Here is a 10,033-nt window from a genome sequence, read left to right on the forward strand (position 1 = left end):
GGCGTGTTGAGTGTAGTGAGCGTGTGTGAAGAGTGTGTGGCGCGTGGGGGTTGGGGTGTGGGCGGGGGCAGCAACTCATACTTACCTGGCAGGGGAGATACCATGATCACGAAGGTGGTTTTCCCAGGGCGAGGCTTATCCATTGCACTCCGGATGTGCTGACCCCTGCGATTTCCCCAAATGTGGGAAACTCGACTGCATAATTTGTGGTAGTGGGGGACTGCGTTCGCGCTCTCCCCTGGTTTTTCCGGTTCCAAAAGCAGAAGTGTGCTTGTAGTATTGCGTGCGAAGGTGCGTGGCCTTTCTGTTCCTGACACTTCCACTTGGGAAGTGTTTTTCTTCTTCTCCTAATAAAAGGGCTACAGTGGGCTTCAGTTGCTCTTGCATTCTCTTTACCCCCCTCCCGACTTTCAGAACTTCTCATATATAATAGATTTCAGAGTGAGAGGGAGATAGAAACACAAGCAAGATCAACTGTCTGAAATTTGCTTTATTTTCAAAATATTCAGCAGTTTGTTCTCAAACTTCTTTATGTACGTCTACATAAACATACACATACATCAACTACATCAAAATGTGAATGTAGTAAGATTATCTTTTAATCTTTTCTCTTTTCTAAATATTAGTGTTTTTTGTTTTTCTTTTGTCGTACCATGAGGTGTGTTTTATTTCATTAATCATACAAATAATTTTCTACAATAACTAACCGAGGGCAAACCGGAGAATTTGGCAGTCTGCTGCGGGGGAGGAGCCTCACAGGCCCCCGTGGCTCAACAGTTGAGCATGGACCTATGAACCAGGAGGTCACGGTTAGATTCCCGTCAGGGCACATGCCTGGGTTGCAGGCTTGATCCCCAGCTGGTGGGGTGGGCATGCAGGAGGCAGTCGATCAATGATTCTCTCTGATCATTGGTGTTTCTATCTCCCTCTCACTCTGAAATCTATTATATATGTATTTTAAAAGGAGCTCTATAGGTAGGATAGCCTTGGCTGCAGGCAACTAACACGATGAGCAGCTTCTGCAGGACAGAACTTCGACGACCTCTCATTCCGAACCTGCACTTTGGGGAAAACCCACCGTCCCACCGTCCCACCGTCCCACCGTCCCACCGTCCCACCGTCAGGCATTATTTGCTTTGGGATTGCCCAGTTCTGTGCTGAGGAAGATTTGAACCTGGGTAGTAAGCAGCTAAGAATGTCAAACTGGTTTGAGAAGTTCTGAAAGCCGGGAGGGGGGTAAAGAGAATGCAAGAGCAACTGAAGCCCACTGTAGCCCTTTTATTAGGAGAAGAAGAAAAAACACTTCCCAAGTGGAAGTGTCAAGAACAGAAAGGCCACGCACCTTCGCACGCAATACTACAAGCACACTTCTGCTTTTGGAACCGGAAAAACCAGGGGAGAGCGCGAACGCAGTCCCCCACTACCACAAATTATGCAGTCGAGTTTCCCACATTTGGGGAAATCGCAGGGGTCAGCACATCCGGAGTGCAATGGATAAGCCTCGCCCTGGGAAAACCACCTTCGTGATCATGGTATCTCCCCTGCCAGGTAAGTATGAGTTGCTGCCCCCGCCCACACCCCAACCCCCACGCGCCACACACTCTTCACACACGCTCACTACACTCAACACGCCGCGGCACCCTCGCTGCCCCAGGGACCCGAGCGACAACCGCGCCCGATGCGACAGCAACCCCGGGGGCGCGTCCATCTCGGGATGCGGGGACGTGGGGGCGCCGGCGGAGTGCGACCGGCAGCCACTGCGCGCCTGCTCATCTGCATACGCCACGCCCCCGGCCTGACGTCCCCGGCGCCCTGTCTCCGGGTTCTGATCCGCGCCTGTGGCCGCGAGGAGACGAGTCCCCGACCCGGGAGGGAGGACGGGGTCTCGCCGCACCCGGCGCCCAGCACTTGTGAGGGCCCCACCGAGGGTGGGTCAGGGCCCGGGCTTGGTCTCGCCTTCCTGTCAACCGAAATGACACGCAGCACAGAGTCCGTTCAACTTAGAGACTGAGATCAGAGTTTCGTCACCAACTGTCCTATTGTTGTTGTTGTTGTTGTTACTCCTCAACCCGAGGATACTTTCCCGTTGACCTTTAGGGGGAGCGGGAGAGAGAGGGAAAGACAGAGAGAGACACGGATGTGAGAGGAGCACATCCAGTGGGTGCCTCCTGCAGCCCGGACCCGGCACGTGCCCTTGAATGGAATGGAACTCGGGACCCTTTGGTCCGCAGGACACTCTGTCCACGGAGCCAGACCGGCTGGGGCGGCAGGAAACTGTTTCACTCCTCGTTCCGGGCCTTTCCGGTTAGACGGTGACCCCATCGAGCCGCAGGGAAAGGAACAGGGGACGGAAGGTCGGGTCGAGGCGGCCGTTCGCGGTGGCGACGCGGGGGCCGGGGCGGGGGCGGCGCGCCTCTGAAAGGAGAGGAACGGAAATGTCACGCTCCCGGCTCGGGGCTCGGGGCCGCCTCAGGCCCCCGGGTCTCTCTCTCCTCCGCCGAGAAGGCTCCTTCTTGAGCCGAGTGGAGGCTGAAGGCGCCTCCCGCGGACATGGTGGCTCCTGAGCGGTCGGTCCCCGGAGCGCAGCCGGGGGAGGCGGACTGGAGGACGGGGGCGGCCCCGCTGCGGGGAGATGGGGACTCTGTGCAGCAGCCTGTTTGTTGTAGTAGCTGCTGTTGGTGTGAATCCCCAGCCCGGAACATTTCTTCCATTGCTTTCTAGAGAGAGCGTGGGAGGGAGGCTGGTAGCGGAGAGACAGACACAGAGAGAAAGAGGGAGAGAAACATCCACGAGAGAGCGACACCACCGTTGGTATTTCTGCCAAAAGGGCACAACCTAAACCCAATAATTTGACAAACCCAAATTAAGGGGCATTCTGTAGGCCTGTGCTCGCAATAGTGTCCAAAGCTATGTGATACAAAAACCCAGCCACTTTTCCAGATGAAAACAGTCTAAAGAGACATGCTCTGCCCTGACCGGTTTGGCTCAGCGGATAGAACGTCGGCCTGCGGACTCAAGGGTCCCAGGTTTGATTCCGGTCAAGGGCATGTACCTGGGTTGCGGGCACATCCCCAGTAGGGAGTGTGCAGGAGGCAGCTGATCGATGTTTCTAACTCTCTATCCCTCTCCCTTCCTCTCTGTAAAAAAAAAAAAATCAACAAAATATGTATTTTTTTAAAAAAGAGAGACATGCCCTGAGTGCAACACGTTGGTTTGAATTTCCTTTTGAAGTGAAGGACATTACTGGGACAGCCGGTGGAATGTGAATAAAGGCCTGTGGATTAGATAAGCATAGTATCAGTTAACTTTCTGATCTTTATTATTGTAATGAGGATTTAAGAGAATTATTTGGTTTTAGGAAATTCACACTGAAGTGTTTAAGAGTCAAGAGGCATCATATCTGCAACTTAAATGGATTAAGACAAATGAGATGTATAGATGCATGTGTGTGTGTGTGTGTGTGTGTGTGTGTGTGTGTGTAAAGAGGAAGGACTAAGCCAATGTGATAATGTGTACATTTGGGGAATCTGGGTGAAGGGTATCCAGGAATTCTTTGTACCTTCCTCACAACTACCTGAAAGTCAGAAATTAAGAGAATTACACACTTAACTTCAGGTGTTTGGGTTACTGTCCATTTTTTGAGAGTACATCATCAGACAGCGACGCCTCCGGAACCTCCGAACCTCCCATCTGTAGCTCCAGCCGGACCTGGCCAGAGGACCTCAGAAGCCATGTCGCAGCCCCATAGTGGTGTCGGCACTGCCTTTATTCAGACGCAGTAGCTGCACGCAGCCGTGGCTGACATGTTCCTGGAGCACATATGCCGCCTGGACATTGATTCGCTGCCCACCACGGCCGGGAACACTGGCATCAACTGTACCATCGGCCCTGCTTGCCAATCAGTGGAGACGTTGAAAAAGATGATTCAATCTGGAATGAAAGTGGCTCGTATGACTTTTTCTCCTGGAGCTCACGAGTACCATGCGGAGACCATCAAGACCGTGTGCAGGGCACTGAAAGCTGTGGCCCTGGACACTAAAGGACCTGAGATCCGAACCGGGCTCATCAAGGGCAGCGGCACCGCGGAGGTGGAGCTGAAGAAAGGGGCCACTCTCAAGAGCACGCTGGAGAAGGCCTACATGGAAAAGTGTGAGGGAAACACCCTGTGGCTGGACTGCAAGAATATTTGCAAGGTGGCGGAAGTGGGCAGCGAGATCTACGTGGGTGATGGATTTATTTCTCTGCAGGTGAAGGAGAAAGGGGCTGGCTTCCTGGTAACAGGGGTGGAGATGGTGGCACTTTGGGCAGCAAGAAGGGCGTGAACCTCCCTGGGGCTGCTGTGGACCTGCCTGTCAGAAAAGGAGACCCAGGATCTGATGTTTCGGCTGGAGCAGAATGTAGATACGGTGTTCGCGTCTTTCAGTCGCAAGGCACCTGATGGCCATGAAGTCAGGAAGGTCCTGGGGGAAAAAGGAAAGAACATCAAGAAAATCAACAAAATCGAAAATCTTGAAGGAGAGCGGAGGTTTGATGAGATCCTGGAAGCCAGTGATGGGATCATGGTGGCTCCTGGTGATCTAGGCATTGAGGCTCCTACAGAGAAGGTCTTCCTTGCTCAGAAAATGAGGATGGGCCCTAGCCGACTTGGCTCAGTGGATAAAGCGTTGGCCTGCGGACTGAAGGGTCCCAGGTTCGATTCCAGCCAAGGGCACATGCCTGGGTTGTGGGCTCGGTCCCCAGTGGGGGGCATGGAGGAGGCAGCCAATTGATGATTCTCTCTCATCATTGATGTTTCTATCTCTTTCTCCTTCTCCCTTCCTCTCTGAAACCAATAAAGAAATATATTTTAAATAAATAAATAATAATAAAAAAGAATTAAAAAAAAAAGATGAGGATGGGGCGGTGCAAGCGAGCTGGGAAGCCTGTCATCTGTGCCACACAGATGCTGGAGGGCATGATCAAGAAGCCCCGTCCCACGCAGGCTGAGGGCAGCGATGTGGCCAATGCAGCCCTGATGGAGCTGAATGCATCATGCTGTCTGGAGAGACGGCCAAAGGGGACTACCCTGGAGGCTGTGCTCATGCAGCACCTGATTGCCGCCATCTACCACTTGCAATTATTTGAGGAACTCCACTGCCTGGCGCCCTTACCAGCAACCCCACAGAAGCCACCACCATGGGCGCCGTAGACGCCTCCTTCAAGTGCTGCAGTAGGGCTATAATTGTCCTCACCAAGTCTGGCAGGTCTGCTTACCAGGTGGCCAGGTACCGCCCCGTGCTCCCATCACTGCTGTGACCCGTAATCACCAGAGAGCTCGCCAGGCCCACCTACACTGAAGCATCTTCCCTGTGCTGTGTAAGGACCAGTGCAGGAGGCCTGGGCTGAGGACGTGGACCTCCGGCTGAACTTGGCCATGCATGTTGGCAAGGCCCGAGGCTTCTTCAAGAAGGGAGATGTGGTCGTTGTGCTGACCGGGTGGCGTCCTGGCTCTGGCTTCACCAACACCATGCGTATAGTGCCTGTGCCCTGGTGGGCCCCAGAGCCCCTCCTCCAGCCCCTGTCCCATCCCCTCCCCCAACCCACCCCTTAGGCCAGCGATGCTTGCAGTGCTCACTTGGTCTGTAGTGTGGCACCGACGGGCTGGGGCTCCAGGGAAGAAGACTAAGGCCTCTGTGAAGCATGGCTATTTCTAAGACCCTGCTCAGGTGAGGTATAGTCCAGAGCCAGGCTGCCCATCTTACCGTCTGGCCCTACCCAAGCAAGACAGGCAGGGGTGCAGGACTGGAGGCTTGGGAGCTGAACATAGAGGGCAATCGCTCCAGCTTCTCCTCTGTGCACTCCATTCAGTTCCTGTAGAAATGGACACTCAGAGAACTCCCAAGCCTGGCCTGGCTCAGAAGATAGCCAGCTAGAGAGGGCAGTGGTTCCAGTGTCAGCAGACTCTGTCTGGCCCTGGCCTTCACTTGCTTCTCCAATCCCCTCAGTCTCCCCCACTCCCATCTTGTGCATTGTGTGCCTCTGTTCCTGCACTCCACTCAGCTGTCGCTGCAGACAAACTCCATCCTCCACCTTCATTATCCCCACTACTGCAGCCACCTCTAGGCCTGTTGCTATAGAGCCTACCTGTATGTCAATAAACAGCAGCTGAAGCAAAAAAAAAAATAAAAAAAATCAGACAACATGTATCTTAATTTTAATGAGGAATTTGATACTCCTTATACCCTTCATGGATAAAATGGAGAAATGAGCCCTAACCGGTTTGGCTCAGTGGATAGAGCATCGGTCTGCAGACTCAGGGGTCCCGGGTTCGATTCCAGTCAAGGGCATGTACCTTGGTTGCAGGCACATTCCCAGTGGGGAGTGTGCAGGAGGCAGCTGATCGATGTTTCTCTCTCATCGATGTTTCTAACTCTCTATCCCTCTCCCTTCCTCTCTGTAAAAAATCAATAAAATATATAAAAAAGAAAAGTTGATGGAACTTGGGGACTCAACAAGGGCTGAGTCACATATGTTATCACCTGTTGGGAATGGCTAAAGGCATTTCCCCAAACCTGAAAAGGGATGATTGCTTGGCTGCCAGACAGCTCAGGGCATCTTAATCTACATGTTACTGCCTCCTACTGGCCAAACACCTGAACAGCTGTAGGCTAATTCCCCCAAATCTGACAATGGACTCTGTATAGGAAACCCTGACCCTTTGAAGTGTATATCTCTGCTTCCCCTCAGGACAATTTGTGTTCATAAAAAGCATGGGGTCCTGGGACAGGAGATCTTAGTTTCCTTTAAACTAGGCTCCTCTGACCCCCAAATGCCTTTCAAAATTATATTTCGTCTCTGGACTCCTATTTAATCTACGCACAGCCTTCTCCAGATTGCTGAACCCTTCTTAATGCTGGAACAAGAACCCCGACAGTTCTATGTAATTATGAAATGTAGCTTAAAGAGAATTGTCTCCATCTAGAGATATGAGTGCTAAGGCTTTCAAACTTGCGGTAGCATTGTGTTGGTTGAACACTAGGCCATATGACTTGATTCTCAGGGTTGACATCACACTCGCTCTGAGGCTCCTTTGCCCAGAAAAGCTTCCTGTGTTGTTTTGTCCATAGCCTTCTAGGCTGGAATAGGGAAAACATCAGAACGGTGTTGGAGTCTTCAGATTGGAAAGACTGCAGATATTTTGTAAAAATAAGGCATTTGATACTTTGGAGATTGGGTGCTTTCATTATCTCAAGACTCCTTAAAATTGAATGTGAGATTGATCTTCATGTTCTTTCTTTCCTCTCATTAGTGCCTCAGATACAATGCTAAATAAAACTCAGAAATGATTTTGCTTTAAAAATAAATAGCTATAACCAAAGAATATTGACTAATAAGTTAATACCAATTAATACAGAAAGAAAGAAAACTAAAACTTTAGCCTTTTTTTGGCATCACGTTCTTTTTATCTTACTCCGACTGGCTTATTTCGCTTAGCATAATGCTCTCCAGTTCCATCCATGTTGTTGCAAATGTTAAAAGTTCCTTCTTTTTATAGCAGCATAGTATTCCATTGTGTAGATGTACCACAGTTTTTTTAATCCACTGGTGTCACGTTCTTTTTTTATTTTTTATTGTTTTATTGCTTAAAGTATTACAAAGAGTATTACATATGTCTCCTTCCCCCCTCCCTTGACATTCCCCCAGCCTCCCCTACCCCCCAGTGTCTTATGTCCATTGGTTATGCTCATATGCAAGCATACAAGTCCTTCAGTTGATCTCTTACCCCCACCCTCCCGCCCCCCAACCCTCCCCAGCCTTCCCGTTGTAGTTTGACAGTCTGTCACATTCTTTTTACAAGAAATCTTTATTGTTGAGAGTCTTACAGATGTCCTTCTCCCCCTTCCCCCATTGCCACCCTCCACCCAGCTCCTGTCCTGCCCTAGGCCCCCTCCACCTTATTGTCTGTGACCATAGCAAACGCATATATGCATATAAATTTTTTGGTTAATCTCTTCCCAATGACTCCTCCCCCTTTCCTCTGAGATTCATCTGTCTGTACCATGTTTCCATGCCACTGGTTCTATTGTATTCATCGGTTTATTTTGCTTATTAGACTCCTTGTTTGTTTATTGATTTCAAATGTTGATTGATATGTATTTATTGCTATTTTATTGTTGTTGCTGTTCTTCTTCAAGAATGTCCTTTGCCCTAGCTGGTTTGGCTCACTGGAAAGAGTGTTGGCCTGGGGACTGAAGGGTCCCAGGTTCAATTCTGGTCAAGGGCATGTACCTTGGTTGCAGGGACATCCCCAGTAGGGGGTGTGCAGGAGGCAGCTGATCAATGCTTCTCTCTTATCGATGTTTCTAACTCTCTATCCCTCTCCCTTCCTCTCTGTAAAAAAATCAATAAAATATATTTAAAAAAAAAAGAAAAAAGAGAGAATGCCCTTCAACATTTCACGTAATACTGGTTTGATGGTGATGAGCTCCTTTAGCTTTTTCTTGTCTGTGAGGCTCTTTATCTGACCTTCAATTCTAAATGATAGCTTTGCTGGAGAGAGTAATCTTTTATATATATATATATATATATTTTTTTTTTAATGATTTTTTAAAGAGAGGAAGGGAGAGGAATAGAGAGAAACATCGATGAGCGAGAAACATCAATTAGCTGCCTCCTGCACACCTCCTACTGGAGATGTGCCCGCAACCAAGGTACATGCCCTTGACGAGAATCGAACCTGGGACCTTTCAGTCCGCAGTCCGACGCTCTATCCACTGAGCCAAACCGGTCAGGGATGGATAGTGTACTCCTGACTGTAGGTCCTTGCTATACATCACTCTGAATCTTTCTTGCCACTTCCTTCTGGCTTGCAAAGTTTCTGTTGAGAAATCAGCTGACATTCATATGAGTGCTCCCTTGTAGGTAACAAACTGCTTTTCTCAAAAAATATATTTATTGAATTCAGAGAGGAAGGGGGAGAGAGAGAGAGAAAGAGAGAGAGAAAGAGAGAGAGGGAGAGAGAGGGAGAGAGGGAGAGAGAGAGAGGGAGAGAAACATCAATGATGAGAATAATTTTTTAAAAATATATGTTTTATTGATCTTTTTACAGAGGGAGCGGGATAGAGAGGAACATTGATGAGAGAGAAACATCGATCAGATGCCTCCCACACACCCTCCACTGGGGATGTGCCCGCAACCAAGGTACATGCCCCTGACTGGAACTGAACCTGGGACCCTTCAATCTGCAGGGCCGACGCTCTATCCCCTGAGCCAAATCAGTCAGGGCGAGAGAGAATCATTGATCAGCTGCCTTCTGCATGCTCCACACTGGGAATTGACCCGCCACCCAGGCATGTGTCCTGACTGGGAATCGAACTGTGACTTCCTGGTTCATAGGTGGATGCTCAACCTCTGAGCCACGCCGGTTGGACTATACTCATATTCTTTTTATTTTTATTTTTGAAAACCCAGATCTATTGCACGACTAATCACTGAAATCCTTAAGATGAACTGGATGCGGCAACAGCTGCCCTCTTGAGTTTAGGAGTTGTTCCTTCACAGAATCCATGCCTGAACCTGCGGTACACGATTTTTCAGGTGCTGCATGCGACCGGTCCCGGTTGTGTTCCATCGTTTAGCCTTGGCACTCCAGTTATACTTCCTCTTGCGCTTGGCGGGGTAGCGGCACTTGCCGCAGGTGGACTTCTGCAGGTGCTAGGCCTTGGAGCCCCAGCTGCCGCACAGCGTGTGCCTCTTGTTGCAGTGCTTGCCGAACGAGGACGTCCCCTTCGTCATCTTGCTTCTGCCGCGGAGACCAAAGGGCACTCATATTCTTGAGTAAGCAAATTGTCCTGGATATGTGTAGGGAAATCAGTTTGGCATGATGGATTGAACCATATTATGGAGGGCCACCAAGAATACTTCAGAATAAGGTGAACAGATCAGGAGGTAAAGATGAAACATCAGGACGTTTTAGGAAGGAAATCATCCAAAGCAAAGATGTGCTGGAAGAGGGTCCCTCTGCCAGTAGAGAGTAGCATGGATTGCAGAGGGA

The 10,033-nt window shown here is 49.9% G+C and overlaps 2 non-coding genes and 2 pseudogenes across 2 annotated transcripts; 2 read left to right on the forward strand and 2 right to left on the reverse strand.

Annotated features, from left to right (window-relative positions):
• Positions 1–77: 77 nt before the first annotated feature.
• On the forward strand, positions 78–241 carry LOC118661678. The gene has a single exon (XR_004969437.1). It is a non-coding gene; the product is annotated as a U1 spliceosomal RNA (small nuclear RNA).
• A 1,151-nt stretch (positions 242–1,392) lies between these two features.
• LOC118661722 lies at positions 1,393–1,556 on the reverse strand. Its single transcript, XR_004969446.1, has one exon. It is a non-coding gene; the product is annotated as a U1 spliceosomal RNA (small nuclear RNA).
• A 2,024-nt stretch (positions 1,557–3,580) lies between these two features.
• On the forward strand, positions 3,581–6,317 carry LOC118678142 (annotated as a pseudogene).
• A 3,136-nt stretch (positions 6,318–9,453) lies between these two features.
• LOC118678157 lies at positions 9,454–9,875 on the reverse strand (annotated as a pseudogene).
• Between the last annotated feature and the right edge of the window lie 158 nt (positions 9,876–10,033).

This window comes from Myotis myotis, unplaced genomic scaffold, assembly GCF_014108235.1.
Source record: "Myotis myotis isolate mMyoMyo1 unplaced genomic scaffold, mMyoMyo1.p scaffold_m19_p_1, whole genome shotgun sequence".
Taxonomy (NCBI): domain Eukaryota; kingdom Metazoa; phylum Chordata; class Mammalia; order Chiroptera; family Vespertilionidae; genus Myotis; species Myotis myotis.